This window comes from Neofelis nebulosa, chromosome 12 (genome assembly GCF_028018385.1).
Source record: "Neofelis nebulosa isolate mNeoNeb1 chromosome 12, mNeoNeb1.pri, whole genome shotgun sequence".
Classification (NCBI taxonomy): domain Eukaryota; kingdom Metazoa; phylum Chordata; class Mammalia; order Carnivora; family Felidae; genus Neofelis; species Neofelis nebulosa.
The window spans coordinates 23,974,946-23,999,277 of NC_080793.1; the positions used below are offsets into that span (position 1 = coordinate 23,974,946).

The 24,332-nt window shown below is 45.4% G+C and overlaps 1 protein-coding gene across 12 annotated transcripts in view; it reads right to left on the bottom strand.

Moving 5' to 3' along the window:
- Positions 1-24,332, bottom strand: part of PALM2AKAP2 (PALM2 and AKAP2 fusion) — a 484,510-nt gene that overhangs the window by 35,626 nt on the left and 424,552 nt on the right. The gene's annotated exons all lie outside the window — the stretch shown is intronic.

Sequence of the window (24,332 nt, forward strand, 5' to 3'; positions counted from 1 at the left end):
TGTTACAGATTCTGCTTTGTTTACTGGGGGTCCAGAGAACGTTCAATAAATGTCAGTCCCATTCTTAAATTTAAAAGTAAATTAAGATTCAGATCATTTGAAGACATTGCTCAAATATCTTCTAAAGTAGAAAAGATTATACAGGAATTGTACCAGAATTTAATAAAATATCTTAATAGCAAACTACTGCAGAAATGTAATAGGACTATTCGTGCGTCCCCAAGTAGAGAAAGATGGTCCTTTGGCATCAGCGATTTTTATTGAAATCCTCTGCCATATGTAATGCAATATTTCTGGAGACAAGAAACTACCTGGAAAAATTTTCCAAGAGAAAATACTGGAAAACAGTAGATTCCTTCAATGGCTCCTTAACAGCTACAGGGCCCCAGTGCAATGGCTCTTAATCGATCACGTACATTATAAACACCGTAACCAAAGCCACTGACTGTATAGTTCTGTTCTCTGGGACTACATCAAAACAACACTCCTTAGTTAAGGAGTGAGGGCTGCTTTGAAAAGTTCGTAGCCAGCGGCAATTCTCCAGTTCCTAAAATGTACTATATGTGATAGCTCCAATCTTATTGTTAAATAAGAAAAACCACATCTTTTTAATGTTTTGAAATAAATCCTATATTTTCAGCAATCCCATGTGATTTCTTTTTTGGCATTAGTAAAATTAATTTTCAAATTCTAGGAGGAATTTTTTTTCATACCCAAGGATTCTGGTTTATCTCAGAAAATTCAGTGGTAAATTGTAAGCTTAATTTGAGTGTCCCTTAAGAATTTCAGTGACACCTTGGTCAGGTTTGTCTTCCTCTCTTGAGTCTAGAGTATGCCTCGTATTACATAGTACAATGCAAAACTGCACGATGGTACCATTTTCATTTGCATCGGTTGTGAACAATTTTAAACTCTTAGAACATAATATTAAAATACCACCTCAGGATGATTCTCAGGAGATTCATTTCAAAACACTTCCAAGGAAGGTTCATAATTATGGATTTGTTCATGAGACTTAAACAGCATGGGAGTTTACCCTACATGCTCTGCACTTCTGTCAGAATGCTGAAAACACTCATGGTCATCCATGACCTAGAAGGTCATCCATGAGCTGGAAGGTCACCCATGAACAGGTGGTTTCTTTCACTCTTCATTTTTTACTTTCTCCTGTAGACTTAAATCAATCAAGTAATATATGTTCCTTCTTTAGGAATAGGTAACAATGATTCTTTTGTCAATACCTTCTGGTCTTGGATGAACTTCCAGTCTAGTTCTGGTCTTTGTCCAAATCTGGTCCTTTAATACCATTAATATTTATAATGCTAATATCTTTATTTTATTTTATTTTATTTTATTTTATTTTTTTACCATTATTAGCTAATGGTTCTTTTATTTTTAGAATGACATCAAGAGTCATGTCAAAGACATTTTTACTGCCTTTTAAAAACATTAACTAGACTTTCTTTTGGCAAGGCAATCGCCAGTAATATCTATGCCGTTAAGAATGACAGAAAAAATATTAAGTTTTATTTATTTATTGAGAGAGAGAAAGAAAGAATGAGTGGGGGAGGGGCAGGGAAAGAGAGTCCCAAGCAGGCTCTGTGCTCTGCACCAAGCCTGACTCGGGGCTTGATCTCATGACCAGGAGATCATGACCTGAGCTGAAATCAAGAGGGGTATGCTTAACCGACTGAGCCACCCAGGCACCCTAAGAATTACAGAAAATTTGAATGCCTGCCACTTACTGGCTGCCATTCAATTTCAAATAAACCTACGTCAAAATTAGCCCACTCTATGGAAAGCTATTACTGGAATAAAGAGACCAACAAAAAGAGACACAAGGCACTGCTACAGTGAGAGACAGATTATCTGTGAGTCTCCCACCCCAGCTTCATTTAGTCAATGATTTACTGCTAACAGTCTTTATGGGAATAAGGAGAGCTTTTCCTGTATCCTTTTTGGCTTCTGGGGGCGGAGGAGGGAAGATAGGAAAATGGTAGGAAGTTGCTGGAACTGAAAAATGGTTGAAAATCACTGCCCTATTGACCATAAAGTATTTTAGAGTAGTTGGCATAAGAGGAAAGAGGGTGGCATAGCATTAAAGGAATTTAAAAGGCAAATAATTCATTCTATAGCTCATTTGGTCATTAATCCATTCATTAAACATGCAGGAAGCTTATTTTGTGGGGTCATAATGAGATTAGCAGTAACAATAAGCTCCAGGAGACACTTTTTTTCTTAACAAAAATTGGACTTCCTAGGAAGCCCTAAGTCTCTTTTGGAGTTTATTTCGTCTTGTCAGGAGGAGTGAAAAACTTGCCTATAGTTCTCTCCTGTTGCTAATCACAGGGATAGAAGGTCCTGAACCCCCTCCACAGCATTGCCCAAGAGCACGCTGTCTCTTTCTCCTGGGTACGTCCATTCAAGCACCGGACAATGAGCTAGGAGATGCTCTGCCAGCGTTTTGTTCTCTCTCGGAACTTAAAAAGTATACCAACCCTTTTCAAGGCACACTTTCTGAAGTAGCAAGTGTTCCAATTCAAAACTTTCAAAGTCTGAGAACAGCTTGTGACAATACATTTTCGCAATGTCAAAAAGACTACCATTAGCTTTTCGTCAGAAATGATGAGTCTCATTCCTTGAATATCTTCTATGATGGGTCAAACTAAGATTTTACAAATGCTGATTACTGATTAAAAGTCAGAGTTTGGAGTCCCAATGTACTGAGACATGATTCCGTTCCAATACACTTGTGTAAAAAATCTAGGCACTGGAGGGTGTAAACAGGAAAGCGGCTCTCTCTCCTTCCCGTTACAAGGGGGCTCCTCCCACTTCTTTCCATAAATTCAGAACATTTTTCTTGACACTCTGTTCCATGTACTTCAGAGAGTAGCAGCTCTACACCCTAATCAAGGTAGAAGTAATTAAAGAGATAACCCTGACTTACTGATTCACAACCATGCCTCAGAGATCCTGAGTTTTTGGAAAGTTAGGCAACAGTTATAACAAAGGAGCAAATTCCTGAGTTCTGTTCTCAACTGGAGGAATTTACTTTCATGCAAGATGGCCTGATACAATCAAAGCCACCTGTAAACTACACCAGGTAAACAGAAGTGGCAGGAATCTGGACTTGGTGTCATTAAATAATGTCTTGCTCAAACCAACAAATGCTCATTGCTCCCTTCGAAGATTAAAAAGACTAGACTTTTCCCTATGCTTCAGATAAGGTGAACCTGATTCCGGATTCAGATAAAGTACACACTCATCAAGGGGACTGGGAAGTCCTTCTGAAATCAACTGTGCCTCAGTGCAAAACAGAACAAAAACAGAAACAAAACCGAGCAAACTGGATTTTCAAAGGGTGCTAAGGGGCACCCTCTTTGGACTGCCCCTGCGAACCCTCCAGGCGGAGGCCTGGCAGAGCAGGACACATAATACCTGCCAGCCTACTGGCTTCCCCAAACAGCTAATAGCTGGTCAGGATGTCTACTATTCACTTTAGAAGATGTGGGCAGAGACAATATAATACAGCTGTATGTGTGTGTTTGAAATTAGTTTAAATTACATTCAGAAGCAGAGAGCCAACCTCACTGGGAATATACACTCTAGGAGTGGTCAACCAGGACCTAATCAGAAATTCCAAGCTCCATCGATGGCTTCCTTCCTGGGTAGTTTGGCTCTCTTTAACCCCCACGGCCCCCTGAGGCATTGCCAACTGGCATCATTAAGGTGAGAAATGGGTTTTCATCAGTGAAATTAGTGGCTTGCCAATTAGCATGATAAAAACTGGAAATCTGGTGAAGTTGGTAGTGTTCAAATTTGCGGATTAGAGATGTTCTCTGTCCTTTCCCGAAATAGATTTCCAGACAGAGTGAGCAGGGCAGGGGAAGGGGGCTCGTACACCCTTAGGGATGGTGCTTTGAGCCTAAAAGCTAAATGGCTCTTTCTCTGCCTTTAGGTTCAGAGGACTTTAATGGTTTATTAACCCCTATAGGGTAAGGGAATCCTGCCTTGTAAAACCTGTCTTCATGCAAGGTGGGGCTGGAGCATCTAGAATCTTCAGGAGCTGGGATTTCTTTGAGGTTACAGACAGTAGGTTTTATGCCTACTTTTACAAAGGGTTGCTTAATAAACGTCTGTATGGGTGCCAGAACTCAGTGCAAGACGTGCTTTTATTATAACCCGGTAGCCAGGTTGTGTCTCAAGCTGCCGCTATTTACCAAAACGTGTTTAATAGTTATGCAAAACAAATTAGTACGGGTTAGTTTACAATATGGGTGGTGCCCGGGATCGCCTATGAAAGTTCTGCCAGACCCTATGCAAGACAATCATGGGACTCTCCTTCCTTGGCAGACTGTAACTCCTTTGTAAGCAGGACTTGTAACAAGATCTCTCAAATCTGTTTCGGGAATTAGAGTAGATAATGTGTTTAAAAGTACTATGTATACCGCGAAGTGTTTAATGCAAATGTTCCTTATTATTAAGCAATTTTACACGGAAGTGTAAATGACCATTATTAAATTCTCTCTGGGAGCTGGTTGACTTTTTGTGGGGAGGAGCAGGGCGTGATGGGGAAGTTTTCATTTTGAGAAGAAATCCACATGAGGCAATTACAGGGGAAAGGCCGAGGCAAGGCTAGAAGTCAGACCTAAGGCATCTCTAACCTCCCTAATCTTTTCCAGTCACATCGGAAGCAGAGGAGGGGTCACACATTGGCCTGAACAGAACCTGGACCATTGCCAATACATTACTAGCTGCACAGATGTAAAAGTGAATGAGGCAGCACAATGAGCCTGTTTGGTGGGCACACTGTGAGTGTCACATCTCCATTTTTTTAAAGTTTATTTATTTGGAGAGACAGAGAGAATGGGGGAGGGGCAGAGAGAGAGGGAGAGAGAGAATCCCAAGCAGGCTTCAGCATGAAGCCCAGTGCGAAGTTCGAACGCACAAACTGTGAGATCGTGACCTGAGCTAAGATCAGGAGTCAGATGCTCAACCGACTGAGCCACCCAGGTGCCCCATCACATCTCCATTTTACTGCGGACACACTCTGCTCATAGTACACAAACATACACGATCTGGGCTGATACTTGCAACAAGGCCCTTTTGTATGCAAAACTTTAGTTTTAAAACTTTAGAATATGAGGTTTAGAGAAATTGAAAGATTTTTCCCAAGATCACCTGGCTAGGAAGTGGCAAAGACAGGATTTGAAGGCCAGTTCTTCCGAATTCTCTCCTAATACTTCAAAAAGTGTTCTCAGTGACAGCAGGCTTCCAAAATGATTAGGGCTATGTTAAGAAAGGTGGATAGATTTTTAAAGAGTATTCACTTGGCTTTCTGGTTGACCGTTTGCACACCTGTATCTCTAGAAGTGATGGGAGACACGCAATTTGGCTTCAGAAGTCAGAGACCCCTCCCCACCATTTATTCAGAAAGGAACTGAGACAGACTTCCTGGAGACTTAGTTTCAGCTTCCTTTCTTTTGCTCTCCCTGTAGGCCCCCTAGTTAGAAATGAGGGTGCTGACTTCCTGCACGGTCTGGGAATTTTACCATTCCAGCTGGCCTCTGAGGAGAGTCCTCTGCTTCCTCCACGACAACCCAGGGGCAAAATATTAATATCCCACATCCCAGACATTGCAATAGACACCATGCATAAAAAGGCTGTGACTCCTTCCCAACACCACAGAGTCAACAGCACAGGCGAGATTCTAGAAGACTGTGTAATTTGCCCAGAAAACACATCAGGGTCCTGACAGCTGCCCAGCTGGGGTGATGGACGCCAGTGTGCTCTCTCTTCCTTGCATCTGCTGCTGGGCATATCATGAGCTGAAAGAACTTGAAGGAGGTACGTTTTCCTTAGCAGATATGGCTGGGACCAGGGGGTTACCAAAAAGGTGTCCTTTGCTACAAGGACAAGCAGGAAGCTGTAACTTCTACTCAAATGTATTCACAGCTTCCCCACCCACCTCCCCACCACCCTCAGGCTGTTACCTCTTGACACAGCCTGTTACCAGCTGTGACCTCCCAGGCTCCTAGCCTAAATGCCTGGTGTGACCCAAATCACTCAAACATCAGCCGCAGGCTGCACAACCAGCTTCCTACTCTGAATAACCCAGATTACTTCCTACTAAGGCCATGCTATTTAAATTAGAAAGACTTTTCCCCAGGTAATAGGTGACCTGATCCTTTAATCCAGTTATTTTTAAGTTCCACCAAAAATACAAACTCATTCTTGGCCAGGGAACAGAGGCGTGGCTATAAAATAAAACTTCCGCATAGCTGTGAAACCAGAGAGCATCTCCGTTTTCCCTTCTTACCCTTTCTCTTTTTTCTTAAGTTGAGTTTTGAGTACACAGGGCGCAATTGCTCTCACAGCAGAGAACTGGTTCTGTGGTCCATGTGGTGGAACCATCTAAAATGCTTCTTACAGGACTCAACTTCCTGGCTGTTATTTCTATCACAAAGATAAATGGAAGGAAGGGATGCAACCCGGCTCATGGAGGCTGCAAAGATGTCCACATTACTCTCCTGAACTTTATCAGAGTTGGAGGGACCAGACTGGAGCTAAGGTCTGGAGATCTGGGGCAGAGGGACTCCCTAAGCTGAGGGAACTTCAGGAGTGTGGGAGGGGAGCCCAGAGGCTGAAGAGGTCAAAGTGCATTCCTATGAGGATAAGCATGCCCTGGGAACCTGCTGAGTGGTAAGCTTTGGGCAGGGCCCTGGTGGGGTGGGGTCCCCTGAGCTCTGGGGTGGTCCCTACTCTGCAGCAAGGAGCATACAGCCTAGGAGGCAGAGATTTCCAAGGAAATCTCCAAAAAGAGAAAAAAGTACGAGGCAAAAGAAGTGCTAAGTCAGAAGAAAATCCCAGCCCTGTACAACAGCACACACCGGGCTGGCTAGAAAGAGTTTATGAAGAAAACTGGGAGTGCCCAAATTCCTCAGCAGCTGGCCTGCAGCTCCTCAGACCCTCCCTGTTGAAGATGGCAAGCTGGGGGCAGGCCGGAGAAAGTGTGGAGGGCCTCTGAGTAGTCCCTTTCCACCCAGCCTTGTGAGGGAGCAGAGAATGGGAATGTCTGAGAATGCCTTGCTTCCTTCCTTGGTTTGGCTTCAGGCTTCGGCCAGGAAGAGGAGGGGAGAGGTGATAGCCTGGGCCATATTCCAGTCCAAAGGCCTTTCCTCTTCTGCCCCCTCGCAGCGCTTCTTCCGGCCTAGAGGACCAGGGGCCTGGGTTGACGGTGGGAAGCCAGAAGCCTCATCACTCCCTGAGAAGGCTCCCTTCCTGGTTGATGGAAACATGCGAGACTTAAAGACCCTGAGCACTCCTGGGCAGTTGCAGGCTAAAGTCAGACCAGGCGGACTCAGGGTTAAACGCTCTGACCCCTGATCCAGGGAGCTAACACTAACAATGGCTCTTGGACCTCCTGCCGTGAAGCGTTACAGCTAAATATGACTGGGACAGTTCTAAAAAGATGTTCCTGCTCTTACAGTCCCAGCCTTTCTTGCTGAGAGCTTCTATGGCATCACCACCCTGCTATCTCTCTGGCTTAGAGTACAGATACAGCCTTAGAGTATAGATACGGGCTTGAAGATGGGATGAAAATACTTCTAGAACCTTCCTTCACTGGAAACAAACTACGTCTTGGCTCACACTTCTGTTGAAGGAAAGTGTTCAATTTATAACGTCATGGAGTCTCCCCGAGACCACAGCCTGCCCTATTAATAGTATCCCCTTAACCCAGCTCCAAAGTCACCCGCTCAGATGTCAGGCTGCACATCTGGAATATGTCAAGGTGTCGTTTGATTAACACATTTACAGCTTGGGCTTTCTGTGAAAGCAACTGAAGATGGGGGTGGGGAGCCAGGGGGGTTGGAGGGAGGAAGGAAGCTGTTTCCTTTTCTATAGCAACTGGTGAAAGGTTTGTTTCTTTCAGCTGCCTGGAGATCCACTCCCCACAGGAGTGACTGGGAACGGCTGGGAGGCTTTAGGGTTGCCCCAACTGAGGAAAGATGCTTCGTTTCTGCTCCAAGAAGGTCAAGCTTCACTTCCTCCTCAATGCAACAAACTCCAAGCTCTGTCAAGGAGTCCTCAGATGCTCTTCTCCCCAGAGGCCCTTTTCTCCATGAGACGATTTTACAGGGCAGTCCCCACCTCCAGAATAAACCAACATCAAGGCCTCAGAGGGAACTCTGGCTCCTGCAGCCAGAAATTTCTAGGGTAACTAATTCTGCCGAAAGCAAAAGCAAGTCCGGCTTTAGTTCTTTATAACTCAGCTGTGTCCCTCTTGGTTTTAAAATAGTTCAGGATCTTGGGTTCTTGCCTGGCCAACCACTAATGGCAGAGAGCAAAAGCTGAGCACCACTGTGGACCCAGCACAAATCCACTATGTTGAGGCAGAGAGCCAAGAGAAAAGAGGAAACGGTGCCAGAAGCCTCTGAGCTTAACCCTTTGTCCACAGATGACACTGTGCACACGAACGGAGCTGATGAGGTTCTCTTCCCACTCCCTGGGCTCCTACAGGACACGGGCACACACATTCCCCAGAAAGCCCGGAGTCACTCCGTGAACGTGGCGGGTCCCACAGCTCGGCCTCGTTACAGACCAAATAAATACAAGGCGTTAACTAGAAAACCAGTTACCAGAGTCACTGGGTCACTTGCTTCTACTCCGGACAAGGACAGACACACAGGTCCTCTTTCGCAGACACCCTCACGCACCATCGTCCCGGCCTCGTGTGCCACATGTGTGCATCTTTGCACGCACTGGACGCCTGGTGCCGCGCTTCCTCTCTGCCATTTAACTTGCGAGCTGGGGGGGGGGGGGTTGACGAGATTTCCAAGAGAAGCAAGTCGCCAGTTGGAGCTCAGCTGCCCACTCTGCCTCTAGAGGGAAAGGACTCCGCAGCACAGCCCTACAGTCCCGACTCTGAGTCCCCCTCCACCAGGACGGGCCCCGGGAAGGAACCCGTTCCTTCCAGATTAGAAAAGAAAAGGACAGTAAGATAGGTCAGCAGACTCGGCTTACCCTGCCCACAGTGCGTGTCTCAAACGTCCCCAGTCGGAACTGCCTCTTTTTCCAGACGGATTCCTGCGCACTGGCTCAAGCAGGACAAATTCCTTCCGAGCCTCCTGACTGAAGCCTGTGATGTCACAGCCGCCCCTCCCTCTGCTCCCTAAAAGGCCATTCACACAAAGAAGGGCTTTAACCTCCTTCAGAGAACCTTGGCCCCTCCCTAGAGGCCGAGCCTGGAGGGCAGGCACCGGCCAGAGGCAACCCCAGCCTTCTCCCCAGGTGCTCAGAGGGCCCCAGGAGCTCCACCCTGTACATCGGAACCAGTTACCACTGTCTTCTTAGAAAGTCAGAGACCGGCCTCGGGCAAGCAGGGAATTAATATCCTGGCGATGCTGAGGTAGCAAAAAATCTGAAAGATCCCAAAGATCCAGTAAAATTATATATACTATAAATACAATACATATATAATATTATATATAATATACATAACACTGTAAATAGATTTAGAGTAGATATATGTGCCTGTGTGTCTGTAAAGTAACAAACGCTCACTGTAGAAAATTTGGAAAATACAAATTATTCATCTTCCTTCCACTCAGAGGAAAACAGTTAATATTTTATTGCGTCCCAGTTAGTCTTCTTTTTAGAAATATGTATTTAATATAGTGGAGACCAGACACTACATGCAATTTTGTGGCCAACACTTTTTAACTTCAGAAGTTTATCTCACAAGTACTTTTTATGTCCTTCAATGGTCTTTGGAAGATAGATTTTAAAGGGTTACACGGTCTCTCACGCTGAAGTAGGACAGAGGAATTTGAAGTCTGGGATGAGTGTTGTTACTTCAAGATGTGTCTGGGGGAAGTGGCTCCGTTTTCTCAGAGGTAACCAGTATCTTCTGCCACCAAACAAGGACAGCCAAAAAACCAGATCCCTACGTACCTCGGGTGGACACAAGTGTCACCAACACCCCCCTGCTCTGTACCACAGAATCAGACTCCCAGCATTACACACTAAAGCTAATGAGTGATGATGTAAGTCCCCCTGCCCAGGTATTCAGACTGGCCCCCAACACTGCCCCCAGGTTCTATCCACCTGGTCCCCAGACTTAGGTTGACCTAGAAGAACAATTGGCTTAACTCAGGGGCTGGCTGAGAAAGTCAGTCAGAATGCAGGTCCCTGAGCGGCTGTGAAGGATTCATTTTGGAGAAGACAGAGAGAATGGATATTTACAGGGAGAGGACAGCAAACGCCAAGCATGGTCCTGCACAGCCAGCAAGTTCAGGAGCAGTTTGGGAGCCGTTTCTCCTGGTAAATCAGGCGGGCAGCCCCGAGTTGGTGGCCGGACTCCCCAGTGGTCTGCGGGTTGGCCAGCGAAGCAGACCTCCCTGGACCTTCTCGAGAATATAAGTCAAGGAAAGAATAATCAGAGTGGATGGAGCTCAGGCAGAGTCTTTTGGAAGAAAAGCTAAACGTATACTATACAACTATTTACAACATCTAAACAACACCTATAATATGCAGAAACTTATTTAGAAATATCCAGGAGTTTCTCAAGGGCTAACTCGGTGATACCAACTCATCAGGGAATAGTGTGGAAACTCTGAATTTGTGTACCCTTTGGAATAATTGGAATGTTCTTTGGTACAGTCAGAGGTATTTCAAGACGCTACTTGACAGTCTAAAGTAAAAACGAGGTGGGGAAATTACACACCAAGGGTGGCATTGCTCTGCTAGAGAGTGACAAAGCAGACGAGGGCCTTCCACGAAGACACGTTTTCAAGCCATGAGGCAAGAGTGGTACCTAGGACCTTCGACATCATCACATCTGCCCCCTCTGCTTCCATGAGGAGGTTTATAAAAAATAGTTGTTTTAAATCTTCCCTGTTCACAAAAAAGAGAATGATATGTGCTCTTAAAGTACTATGATCTAGCGGTACCTGGCTGGCTCTGTCGGTGGAGCATGTGACTCTTGAGCTTGAGGTTGTGAGTTTGAGCCCCACCTTGGGTGTAGAGATTATTAAAAACAAATAAATAAATAAACTTTAAAAAATAAAATAAAATAAAGAAGAAAAAATAATAATAAAGTACTATTATCTAATTTGTAGGCATGTTTCTCTCTCTCTCTCTCTCTCTTTTTTTTTTTTTTTTAAGATTTTGAGTAATCTCTATACCCAATACAGGGCTTGAACTTACAACCCTGAGATCAAGAGTCACATGCTCTACCAACTGGGCCAGCTAGGTGCCCCATAAATAGCAGGCATGCTTCTGACTGGAGTCTGAGATGCTATGTTTCATTACACACACACACACACACACACACACACACACACACACACACTCACTGTTATGGGATGGAACCCAACTTCCTAGGTATAAGTCCTAACACACAGTACCTCAAAATGTGACCTTCTTTGGAGACAGGGTCTTACAGAAGTAATCAAGTCACATGATCATTAGGGTGGGCCCTAATCTAATATACTAGTACCCTTATAAAAAGAGACTTAGACAGAGACATACCTAGAAGAGAGACCACGTGAAGATACAAGAGACAAGGCAGTCACCCATAAGCCAAGGAGAGGGGCTTGGGAAACCCTTCCCTACCGTCCTCAAAAGGAACCACGCTGCCACCTTTCGCACTTCCCGTGTCCAGGACTACGAGACAGTAAATTCCTGTTGCTTAAGCCATACAGTTTGTGGTATTTTGTGATGGCAGCTCCAGGAAGTGAATACACATGCACACATTCAGTCACACACGCGCACACATGCATGCACACGCATGCAATCACACTTGTGCACACGCATATGTACACTTACGCACACACACACCCCTCCTTCTGGTTGCAAAAATCGGATGGAGTTTAGGAAGACTGTGTGGCAAAGCCACAGTTGGGTACTCTAGAAAAGCGCTTTATACTCCGAGGCAGAGGGAAAAATTTTCAGTCTCTGACGGTGTCTGGCACTGGGGAGAACAAAGCCATTTTGAAACTTGGTCCTGGTTGGCTGAGGAACAGAGTGCAGTTTGTGAGGGCCCAGGGCCTGGTGTCTGCAGGAGATCGACGCTGCTAAGCCATCATTCAGCAAATATCTGTTGCACCCCTACTGGGTGCCAGTCATATCTTCTCTGTTTATTCCTCCACCAACGGCAAGGTGAGGCTTCTCATCCAGTCCAAAGAGGGGCACGCCCCAGCCCGTGCAGCCAAGCCCTCCCTAGGGTCACACAGCTGGTCAAGAACAGAGCTCCGGCTGGAATTCACGAATCCCACCCGGAGAGCAGAGCTCTGCCCTGGGAGGCACAGTGGGCAGTTCAGGGGGGAACCTGGGAAGTGTGACAGCAAACGGGAGGCAGAAACCGGTGGTCTTTGAAACCATGCACCTGCTGCTACGTGACTTTTGCAAGGCCGGGTTTCTTTTCTGGGTCTCAGTTTTCTGGGCTGAGAAATGAGACACCCAAGCCAGGCGAACCCTCAAAATTCACTTCCTTTCTGCTCCTAATCCTTGCGGTTCTGTGATGTTGGCGTGAACCCTGGGCAAAGGTGAGGCTCTGGGCTGTTCTGAGTCTGGTAACCGTGAGGGCAGAGCCGAGAGGAAGCAAGCCAGCAAATGGGAGCAGCAGCAGCAGCCTCAGGCTTTGAAACTGCTTGATACGTGTGCCAAGAGAGATTTCAAGGATTCCCAGCTGGAACTCGGCTGCCTCAGACGTTCCCCTTGTCAGAACTATAACTCTTTCGCCGAAGGAGTTTATTCTGCTAAGTGTGGCCAGCCCATGTATATACCTTCGTGTGACAGAATGTTCCAAAGCAGATCTGCTGAGATTGGGAGGAACTAGATGGAAGTAGGCATTGTGGAGAGAGGCTGGCTTCAAAAATGGTGAGACCCAGCCTGCTGCATGGAATTATAAACCAGGGAGGAGGGGAGAGGTCGGGGCTGGGAAAGCTCCCTCCACATGCTTCCCAGAACAGAGGGGAGCTGGGGGTTTGCAGCTTTTCAAACTGCTCCAAGGTCCAACGCAAGGCACACACCAAAGGAAGCCAGTGTCTCAGCACCCCTAAATGTCCCTTCTAAGTGGTCATGGCTGCCTTCTCCCCTACCATTCAGGTAGGTCCACCCCAAGTCCCACCTCCACATGACTCCACACAGCAGCAAGGAGGCCAGTATTTAAAGCAATTTACACTTAGATGTGAACGTGACGGGAATATTCATAATTAAAAATAGCCTGTTTACCCAAAGGGATCTCTAACTGGGGTAAAGTGTGGGAAACTAAGACTCGCCCAGTCCTTAATTTATTGAGGGAAAATTGATGAGAAGGGAACAGCATAGCAACTTTGCTTAGAAAGACTTTAGGCAATTCAGTCAGCTGTACCTCCCTGGTGCTCAGGGCACTAAAAGCCACAAAGCAGGGAGCTGGCAGGAATCCACACGTGGATGTATGGACTACCAAGCTATGTCATGTGCCATGATCTTATTTATTCCCACAAAAAAACATTATTCTACAGAGAGAGAAATAGTTCCAACTTCCAACAACTTCCAAGCCCTTACCCTTCACATTATACCCTGCAATCGCTCAGTGTACCCTTTGACTGCCTCCAGCACTGCTCAAAAGGTTGGCTTTAGGAGGGAGGAAAATCCAGAATCCTTACGGTCCGTGTTACGCTTCCTTCCAGAACCAGAATCTGGCTTTCTTCCAGAATGTGAAGATGAGTAACGACCCTCTAAGGGAAAGGGGCTGAAAAAACCTAGCAGACCAGTGCAGTGCCACAATGCCTGACATTCACTACATTTCTGCCCTGAGTCTTTAGGAACCCCCTCCACCAAGGATCCTAGACTCGAAGGGTCCCTCTGCTTCCTGTCTCAGACACTATTACTCTTATCTTCTGCAGGAATGTTGGTGACATCATAGCGTATCGTGGAGGGCAAAGCTTTAGAAGAAATGCACTGCCATCTTGTAACAATAAAAACCTTCAGGTAATCCAGCAATTGTATTATTAGGCATTTACCAAAAGATTTAAAAAAAATACAGATTGAAAGGGGTACATGCACCCCAATGTTAATAGCAGCAACAACAGCCCAACTATGGAGAGAGCCCAGATGTCCATCGACAGATGGATGAATGGATAAAGAAGATGTGGTATGTATGTATGTTACACATTTGAACTGTAAATACATTTAGACTTAGGGACGCCTGGGTGGCTCAGTTGGTTAACTGTCCGACTTCAGCTCAGGTCATGATCTCACGGTTCATGGGTTCGAGCCCCATGTTGGGCTCTGTGCTGACGGCTCGGAGCCTGGAGCCTGCTTTGCATCCTGTGTCTCCCTCTCTCTCTGCCCCTCCCCCCCCTCAAAAAATAAATAAACATTAAAAAAATTTTAAATACATTTAGACTTAAAATAGACCAAGGCTTGGCTACTTGTTAGGTATTGCAGTGGCTCTTAATCTCCATTTTCTCTCTGCACAATGAATACTAAAGCCTTCACTCAGTCATGATGACGAATGTGTATCCAAACGTAGCCTGCCCTCAAGGAAGCTGTGCTTTCTTGCTGTGGTAACATTATACTTTTAGCAGCAGGCTCTCACTATTGCAACTTAGGGCAATATAATCTTCCTTTTTCATCAAAGATAAGTAATTGACTCCACTGTCATGTATGGATATTTTCCTTCCACGAGCTTCCTCTTCCCAGAAAAGTTGTGAACCACGATGTGAGTAACCAATTCCTCTTGGGAAGCCAAATGTCATAGAATTTCATAAACTATGTCACAGTCAAGATATGTCATAGGAAAACACCTGTGAAAAATTTCCAAAGGCCTGAGCAGTCAAGGAGAGAACAAAAATTGGAGGCTGACTTTATGTATTATTCTAAACAACAGTCTTTTTTTTTTTCTCCGTTCAACTTAAATGTGCAGATGAGTCCGTCTAGTAAACCTTCCCATCCACCTACAAGACAGACAGACAGGTAGACACAAACACACACACACACACACACACACATACACACACACACACACACACAGTGATTTTAAATCAATTTGTTGTTCTAGTAAAGTACTGTAAAGCTTTGAGTAAGGTTTTAAAAATAGTATTTGGAAAAAAATACCGTGGGTTTGCCAAACCTAGTATGCTGTAAGCAAAACCACCTCGTCTGTTATTAATGTATGAAGTAAATGCTGAGCACTTTAGACACGGATGGTAACTGCAGTGGGGCAATCCTGAACCCTTGGCCGTGGACCCAAGTGGCAATTCTGCCTTGGGATCCCTTCCCATCTGTGCCCCCAGTTCCCAGCCCTCAGGCAGCAAGGAGTCGAGTTCCAGAGTAGACTCACCCACCAAGCTCTTCCCCACTCAAAGGCAGGAGGTATTGCAGAGTATGCCTTCATCTCCCCAAGCCTACACTTACAATTCTGGAGACAGAAGGAAAACACAACAATCAAGAGGTACTTTTAAAATGAAATAACTGGTGAGCTGCAAGAAAACTCAACAAAAGGATCCACCAGTTACCAACAGGAAAAAGGTTTGGTCCTACTGAATCAGCTACCAATGGATTGCAAGGGAACTGCTGGAAGGTTCTGGAAGGTTTAGACCCCCCCTCCCCCCACAGAACAGGTGGGTCACTATGTGTCACTATGAACTGCCACTCACTTTTCATAGGTTTCTTCAGAAGCACAAAGCCATATGTGAAGGCAGACTGTGTAGTAAATAGACCTCTGCTCCAACTAACTCCAGTGCTCTCTGGCAGGAAGACAGAACTCCAGGAAAGTCCAGATGGTCAATCTCAGAATCCTGATCTGCCAGGACTAAGTGGCAATTCTGGATCAGGATAGGTGCTGGGGACACTGGTCTGCTGAAGAAGAGGAAGGTGCAAAGGGCAGCCAAGGGGCAAGGAAGGTTTCAGCCAGGCCCGTCCAAATTTTCTGACTCCCACCTCATGCAGCAAAACGATACCCTTGACTACACAGGATTCTGAGCCTGGTACCAGAATTGCATTTGTGATTGAAACCAAGGGAAGCTTGCCCCTAACATTGAGGACCTAACCCTGGTTCCGTCATGTGTTTTAACCAGGGGTGAGCACATTCCCCTTGTGCCCCCAGCACTGTGCTCTCCCAATCCTGCACTGGGCCAGCCCTGCTGGACCACACTCTGGGAAAAGTTTGGGCAGCTGAGCTCTGGAGGCAGCTGAGGGCCAGTCACCTGCTTCCGTCCACTGCCTTTGTGGCTCTGAATGCCAGGAAGGAACCTCTGCAGGAGAAGGAAAGCGTGGAAATTCTCCATACCCCTAGGGGAGGCATGATAAGCATAAATGAGCAGTAAGATGGGGTGCAAGAGAGCTGTGGGAGAGCCCTTGGCTTCACACTAAGAAACGTGCTCTTGCCCTTTGCTCAATGTCAATGGAACCCGACAACTACCTCATGTCTCATTTATGAGGAATCTCTCTGCCCAGCCATGGAATCCCAGGAGCAGAGCGCCCATGGTTGAGAGCCAACAAGTTATGCTGATTATGGAAACAGGATAAAGTCTGAGAACCAGCAACAAGAAAGCGGGACGCCATTTGCTTGCACAGACTCTGCTTCATCCTGTTCACCCCCTAGAGGCCCCCTTTGATCTGGTAGCTGACTGTTGCTAAACATTTTGCTGCCATGATTTCTGGAGCCTTTTTTTATTCTCTATTTATTTATGTGTGGTCAGGTGATTCAACGGGAAGAACATGAATATTAGGGAAAAGAAGGTCAGGGTTTGAATCATCTGGTGTCACAAACGGATTACATGATGCTTATACAAAGAATGTGCTCCTCTCTGAAGCTAGGTTCCTCATCTGTTAAATGGGTATAATTACTGTAGTGGGCTGAATCGTGTCCCCTCCAAAATCCAAGTCTATTTGGGACCTCAGAATCTGACCTTATTTGGAAACAGGGTCTTTGCAGATGTAGTTAGTGAAGATGCTGTCATAGGGGAGTAGAGTGGGCCCTCAACCCAATGACTGGCGTCCTTATAAGAAGAAAAAACACACAAAGGATAAACCAAGAAGAAAAACCCCATCTGAAGACAGGGGTGGAAACTGGAGTGACTCATCCACAAGCCAAGGAGTGCCGAGGATTGCTGTCAACCACCAGAAGCTAGGAGAGAGGGATGAAACACATTCTCCCTCATAGCTTCCAAAGAGAAATAACCCTCCTATCTCTCATTTCAGACTTCCAGCCTCCTGAACTGTGAGAGAATACGTATCTATTGTTTTAATCCACTAATTTTGTGGTAATCTGTTACAGCAGCAACAAGAAACCAACACATCCACCTTCTAAGGCTGTTATGAAGATTACAAAAGAGACAGCATGTGAGAGCAGCCGGCCTCATGACAGGGACGAGGTAAGCCATCAACACAAGGCAGTTTACGCTGGCTTTCTATGTTGGCGGCAGGCCAACGAAAGAATTTTTCAGGCCTTGTCAGAGGTGAGTGGCCCCAGGGCATCTGAACTTTTTAAAATTTGTGGACCAAACAGGAAGAGCAAAGGGATACCTGTGGTGTAAGGGCATAACTCAGGCAGTAATGGTGCAGGCTTACCAACTGCCTATCTGGAACGGAAGGGTGCGTGGGTACGATGGTCCACAGAAGCCAGCTTGCAAGGACTGAAGCTTCAGTCTTGGAGCCGGCAATGGGTATGCACCTTGTGAAACTAGAGAAGGAACACAGAGGCCCACAGATCTTGAAGGTATTGGTTGAGTTGATGAGCAAATGGTCATAAACTTATAATGAGCATTATGACATGCAAGCCATTGCCATTAAATGATTTTAATGCACAGTGACGTTTATTCCTCAAAACCAGCCTGTGAGGCCAGGACTCTTGACCTCTCTAATCACACAGCCAAGGAAACAGATCCAGAGTTTTAAGTGACTTGCCTCAAGACACTGAGCAGTAAATAGTGAAGCTGGGATTGGCCTGAGGCTGCCTGTCTCTCGGGGCAGTTAACTGTAACCTTGCCTCCTGTAGATTAGGCATTAAAAGTTGGAACAACCTAGGGGCGCCTGGGTGGCGCAGTCGGTTAAGCGTCCGACTTCAGCCGGGTCACGATCTCGCGGTCTGTGAGTTCGAGCCCCGCGTCAGGCTCTGGGCTGATGGCTCGGAGCCTGGAGCCTGTTTCCGATTCTGTGTCTCCCTCTCTCTCTGCCCCTCCCCCGTTCATGCTATGTCTCTCTCTGTCCCAAAAATAAAAAAAAAAAAATGTTGAAAAAAAAGTTGGAACAACCTAGACTAGAGGTTTATCAAACAAGGAAGATTAGCTCTGAGCTTGTCTACCACAGACACCAAACTGATCCTAGAACTCTTCTTCCGTGTGCTTTCTGGCTTAGTTGTGTGCCACTTTCCTTTACAGGAGATATGAATGATAGGAATGACAATGGTCACAATTATTAATTGAACGTGACAACGTGTAGGCGACTTGCCAGGCCATTTCCATACGTTATCTCAACAAATCCACACACGAATACCTTGAAGTAGGGCACGATGTCTATGTCGCAGGTGAAGACACGAAGCTCCAACTTTAAGTAGTTTACCCACAGACACAAAGCAAGTAAGTGACAGAGTTGAGACCTAAGCCCTGGCTTGCCCAGCTCTTCAAAGTCCACAGCAAGGAAGCAAATGCTGACACCCGTTTTGCTTTTCCAAGACACATGCTGTGCCATGGATCTCTGAATATAAAATTCACTTTGAGGCCTTAGCTGTATCTCAGATGGTAGTCTTAGAAGGCTGTGTCTGCCACCCGCCCCTACTTGAGATGCCTGGAGTTCTCCTCCAAATGCTCTAGGCGAGTGACTTTCTCTTCAGCCGAATGGTTGGAATTCTCTAGATAATGTCTGGCCACTCCCAAGCATGTCTGTTTGGCTTGTACACGGTCCGGACCACAACAGCAGGGAGCCCAGAGAAGCCAGTCCATTCCAGATGTGGACCCCTCCCCAAACGAGAGGGCAGAAGGTGGAGATCCAAGAACAGGAAACAACAGGGGTTGGGCCTGCAGGTGGGGGCTTCGATGGCTCAGAAACACAATCAACAAACATCTCAAGCTGTGAGATGATGGAACCAAAAGGTTGGCTTGAGCCAAGATGTCGCTTTGTTGTATTCTAAAATGCTGAATCTCCCATTTTTTTCCCCTTAGTTTTTCTGAACACCTCTAATGCAAAGTGAAGAAATAAACCCCAAGCCATGATCCCTGTATCGGTGATTACACGCTGAAACTCAAAATTGGCCCAGATGGTTAAAACTCAGGTATATCTCATTTTGGCAAGGTGTATGGCCATTAGGGGAATGGGAAGGGGGGGGGGGGGCAAGACTGTTCCCATAAAGACAGCAGTGCTAACAAGGGTTTGTCAGTTCCCCGCTAAGTCAGCCTCCCTCAATGTCACTGTGCAATGCCAAAATGTGTAAGTTGGCACATTTTCTTTTCAGTAACATGGTTGAACTTGTTATGAAAAGCATTCTTTAAAATCACGTCTTGATTCCACTAATTCATATTTAAAAATATACTGGGCCAGTTAATTTCAAAGTGGGGATATGAACGCTAAATAATAACCTGAGAGAATCTGAGGTGTTTAAGACCTTCATCCCAATTAGAGTCATATACCTAGCTTGCCTTTGTTTCTGCAAGCCTAGACCCATCTTTGCAATATTTAAGAATGTAGGAACATAAATGCATCCCATCTACCACATCTGGGACCAGATGTCCCAGGAGCAAAGGAAATCAGGTGTGTGGTCCAGGAAGATGCACCCAGTCTGTGATCTGAACCCCAGCCACCCCAGTGGATGCTTGAGATCACAGACAGAGAGAGGAGAGAGAGAGAGAGAGAGGGTTTGCTCTGGGCCTTGTCCCCCCCACCATAGTGCAGCACAGACATTTCCTGAGGGTCTGTAACTCCCTAAGCTCTGACTAGGGTGCTGTACAAGGAAACGAAAGAAGCAAGCGATGGTGCTTCATGAGGCCCTCGATGTCACTTGGACTTCTTATTCTCTATTTTTGTTAAATGTTTATTTACTTATTTTGAGAGAAAGAGTGTGCACAAGCAGGGGATAGGCAGAGAGAGAGAGAGAGAGAGAGAGAGAGAGAGAGAGAATCCCAAGCAGGCTCTGTGCTGTCAGCACAGAGTCCAATGGAGGGCTCGATCTCCCAAACAGATCATGACCTGAGCTGAAATCAAGAGTTGGACACAACCAACTGAGCCACCCAGGTGCCCGTGGACTAATATTTTAAAAGACACTCCTGGGGGCACCTGGGTGGCTCAGTCAGTTAAGCACCTGACTCTTGATCTCAGCTCGGCTCAAGTCATGATCTCACCATCTGGAAGACTGAGCTCCATGCTGGGCTCTGCCTGCTTGGGATTCTCTCCCTCTCTCTCTGCCCCTCCCCCACTTGCACGCTCACTTTCTCTCAAAATAAATAAATAAACTTAAAAAAAAAGAAACTCCAGAGTCTGGGATTAAGGGCCCACCACCCTTTCCAAATCTGATCTACTTTCCTCATTGGTACCCTCTCTCTCACTCAGCTTTTCTGCAAGGCATCAGGTCAAACTGGCTGCCCTGTGAAGTCTCCTTGTACAAAAACACCCCAGCAGAATGAATTGCTCTGTCACACCTTGACAACCTTCTAGAGGACTTACCCAGTTACTGTTGGAGCTCCCTGAGGGCAGGGTTTGGCCTCACTCGTGTTGGTGAACTGGAAGTTTAGTTGGAAAAGTTATTCATCAGTCATTACCAGTCAAGGGCGATCATCCATCATGGCTGCCCTTCTTCCCAGGGGTCGAGGACGTCACTAGGGGTCTGTTGTATTCCTAGAGGGGCTTTAATTACCTCTGCCTGAAATATGACATCTCCGAGGTTTCTGAAGGTTTAATAACATGCCACTCCACTGCTAAAATTTTTCCTCTTAAACCATAGGCTTATTACAAAGCCCAAATCCAGTATTAAAAAGTTTTGGATTTTGAATCTTGTGGAAAATGCACTCCACACTAAAATTTTCTCCTAACATTATAAACTCTGAAATCTGTCAGTGCTCTATTTCTCAAAAAAGAAAAAAGAGAAAACAACATGGAGGCATAGTTTTTATATACTTTTTTTTCAATGTGGTGTTAAAAAGAAAACCAGAGGCCCCACATGGCACCACTTGGGCCAGGCCAAGTCACCAAACCAGGGCTTAATACCGATGAGGTCATATGTCACATGGGCTCTCTCCATCCCCCAAAAGAAGATGAAGTAATCTACCTAATATGATCCCCAGCCCTTCTAAGGGGAAAGTGACCTTGCCTGGAATAATCCTTTCTTTTCTTTTGCTAAAAACTTTTTTGCCCATCCTCCTTCCTACAAAAACCTTCCATTTTATTTTATCTTATTTTTAATTTTTTTAATATTTATTTATTTTTGAGAGACAGAGACAGAGCATGAGCAGGGTTGGGGCAGGCAGAGAGGAAGACACAGAATCTGAAGCAGGCTCCAGGCTCTGAGCTGTCAGCACAGAGCCCGACGCGGGTCTCGAACTCACAAGCTGTGAGATCATGACCTGAGCCAAAGTCGGATGCCCAACCGACTGAGCTACCCAGGGGCCCCCAAAACCTTCCATTTTATGTAACTTTTTGGAGTTCCCTCTTCTTGCTAGATGGGATGCTGCCCATTTCAGAACTTGTTTAATAAGGCCACTATTCAAGTTTACTCAGTTGAACTTTGTTTTTTACCAGTGGGAAAAAATATATATATATAACATATATATAACATAAAAGTTGCATTTTTAAAACATCATCTTAAGTATACAGTATGGCAGAATTAAGTACATTCACGATGTAGAGCAATCATTACCACTATTTCTAAAATTTTTCCTCAGCCTCGGGGCACTAACTGACGGGTGGCTCAGTCAGTTAAGCATCTGACTTCGGCTCAGGTCATGATCTCATGGTTCGTGAGTTGGAGCCCCACATCGGGCTCTGTGCTGACAGCTCAGAGCCTGGAGCCTGCTTCGGATTCTGTCTCCCTCTCTCTCTCTGCCCCTCCCTGCTCACGCTCTGTCTCTCTCTCTCGAAAATAAATAAACATTTAAAATAAATAAATAAAATAAAATTTTTCTTCACCCCAAATAGAAATTCTGTGTCCATTAAGGAACATGGGCATAATTTCTGAAACACTCAATGAGGTTAATGAAATAGGAAACAGAATCTAGGTAGATGGATTACATTTTGTAGCAAACATAGGGGAAAAAGACTAGAAGAGAATAAATTATTGATTGTATTAGGGTGATGGAATAACTACCCTCTTTTACTCCCTGAATTTTTGGCAGTAAATATTTTAATAGCCCCTGTTTTTGGTTTCCTAAACATAGTAGAAAACAAAAGGCAAACCTAAAAAAGGAACAGTGAAACAGCTTAATTTATGAAATTTATATTTTCCTGAAAAGCTTTATGTAAATTAGCACTGGCTCGTCAATAATTTAAAGTGATTGAAAGTCAAAACGAACAAAGCTTATTTTGACCTGGAAATCTCAAGCACACAAATTACATATCTGTTTCATCTGCATTGTGCTTAAATTCACAATATCGTTAATGCTATTATAGAAAGATAGATGGTTCTGGGGCGCCTGGGTGGCGCAGTCGGTTAAGCGTCCGACTTCAACCAGGTCACGATCTCGCGGTCCGTGAGTTCGAGCCCCGCGTCAGGCTCTGGGTTGATGGCTCGGAGCCTGGAGCCTGTTTCCGATTCTGTGTCTCCCTCTCTCTCTGCCCCTTCCCCGTTCATGCTCTGTCTCTCTCTGTCCCAAAAATAAATAAAAAACGTTGAAAAAAAAAAATTAAAAAAAAAAAAAAAAAGAAAGATAGATGGTTCTGTTTACTTTTTGTAAAAACAACAAGAAAACCCTAGCAATTTAATAGTATTAGGACCAATTCTTGAAGGAATTAAAATGGTAACTTGTTTGGAAAGGAAACTATGGTCATCTCCACCCCAGGCTCAAGTGACCTAGATCCAATTTCTAAAGTGACTTTCAAAACAAACCAAATAACTGGAATACTTCTGCACCCCCCTTACCCTCTGCCTAGGTGGAGATTTAAGTCTTTCCATAAGAATATATCCCAGATAGGTAATGTCAATCAGTGGTTAACTCAGAGATAATCCCTTCCTTGAAAAGTCTGTTTCCAGCTTAACCTTCTGGTTGGGTTAATTGATGACTTATCTTCCATTAGGAGAGATTTGCACATCAAAGCATTGTTTGGGAAAAGAGAGCAAAGCAGACTGGAGGGAGGAGACGCTTTAACCCTAGGGGCCAACTGCAGGATTGAATATTTCCTAAAGGAGATAGCAGTTTTCAGTTTCATAAACAAGCCATTTGTTTCAGAACTGAACGGCAATCCAATTTCTCAACTGTTGATGGATGTCTACAAGCACACACAAAGCAACACAAGCCTTTGTCTACCGACCCTCTCTGATCCACTCCTGGCTGGTATTCTCTCACTTCCATGGTCTCCGATTTTGTTGTGCACCCGGGAAAATCACGGGGGTCCCTGGTGCACCTGGAATCATGGAGCCATTTGGGGACAGAAAAGCACTGGGCACTCATCACCTGTCAGTGACACTGCTCCAGTGCACACCCACCAAGGCCTTCTCTTCTCCCCACCTAAAGAAGGCTGCAGCCTCACCCCTGCCCCCAGCAATAATGCCAAGAGGAGTCCTGAGGTGGTTAGAAGCAAGGGCTTTCTGCTGTTAGGCCAGTTCCTCACTTCTAGGGTGTGAAGAATCTTCTTCTGCCAAGCAGCTGTGCACCCAGCGCTCTGGACTTCTGGTCTCCTTTGTGGTCAACCCAGATGTTAGTCACAAGATCTCATCGTCTAGGCACTGGAGTTATGACCCTGCTAAGACCACGTGTGGTTCCACCTGGGTCTCCACCTCACAAAAAATAGAACCTGATGGACCCCAGGTTTTCCTCTTCGAGAAAATGAAACCATGTTTGGCAAAGAAGGGCTCTCCTTTGCAAAGTTATGCAGATATAGCCACTTGATATTTTCCAAACTCCCTACGGATGCTGGTGACACATAATAATTTGTGTATTTATATTGTGAAAAGCAAGAGTAGGGAGTTTGGCTCTAACAGAAAGAATCTTAAGGGGAAAATAAGAGCATTACACTAGAGAGGGTACAATACATATATAACAACCTGGACTGATTTGCTCTTTCAAGTAGAGGCTGCTTACCAAGTTACACAAAGAGCTTTGGAATGAAAACCATATAGACTATTGTGCAAAATTAACTAACTAGCTGAGGTAGCTCGCAAGTCGAAAAGGATACTTGTAATAAAGTTAGTTCCTCATGGA